Genomic DNA, 531 nt, shown 5'->3' on the forward strand with positions numbered 1-531 from the left:
AATATTTTTTACCCATACAAAAGTTTTTAAGGCTAAAAAGTTCTCACTAATATCACATTAATCGTTAAGGTTAGTGCTTTCAACACCCAAACTTTGAGGCTAAAACTGAAAAAGGTTTGTTCAAGTCTTATAAGACAATAATGCTGTGATCGTTAAGTTGATATAGAAATGGAGTTTAACTTCGCTTACACAATGCTAAGTTTAAATTTGATAACTTCATGAGAATAAGATAGAAAAGAATACTGTTTACATTCAAGTCCTGCCAAGGGCACTGGTAGATGAACTCATGAGAAAGTCAAGGCCCAAAATCAAGGACCAATTCTTGAATTGAATACAAGAATTTTGGATATAAGGCTCAAGCAATGGGGCCCGGGAGTCCATTCATCACCCATATAAAGGTGAAGATTAAAAAGAAAGCGCAGCTAGTGGCCAAATAAGATACTGTACACCACCAAGTAATGCACTGATGGTGCTACTCCATTTATGAGAGATTCAATTATTTGGATTTAAGATTACCATTAAAGGTCTCTG

The sequence above is a fragment of the Palaemon carinicauda genome, chromosome 26 (genome assembly GCF_036898095.1).
Source record: "Palaemon carinicauda isolate YSFRI2023 chromosome 26, ASM3689809v2, whole genome shotgun sequence".
NCBI lineage: Eukaryota > Metazoa > Arthropoda > Malacostraca > Decapoda > Palaemonidae > Palaemon > Palaemon carinicauda.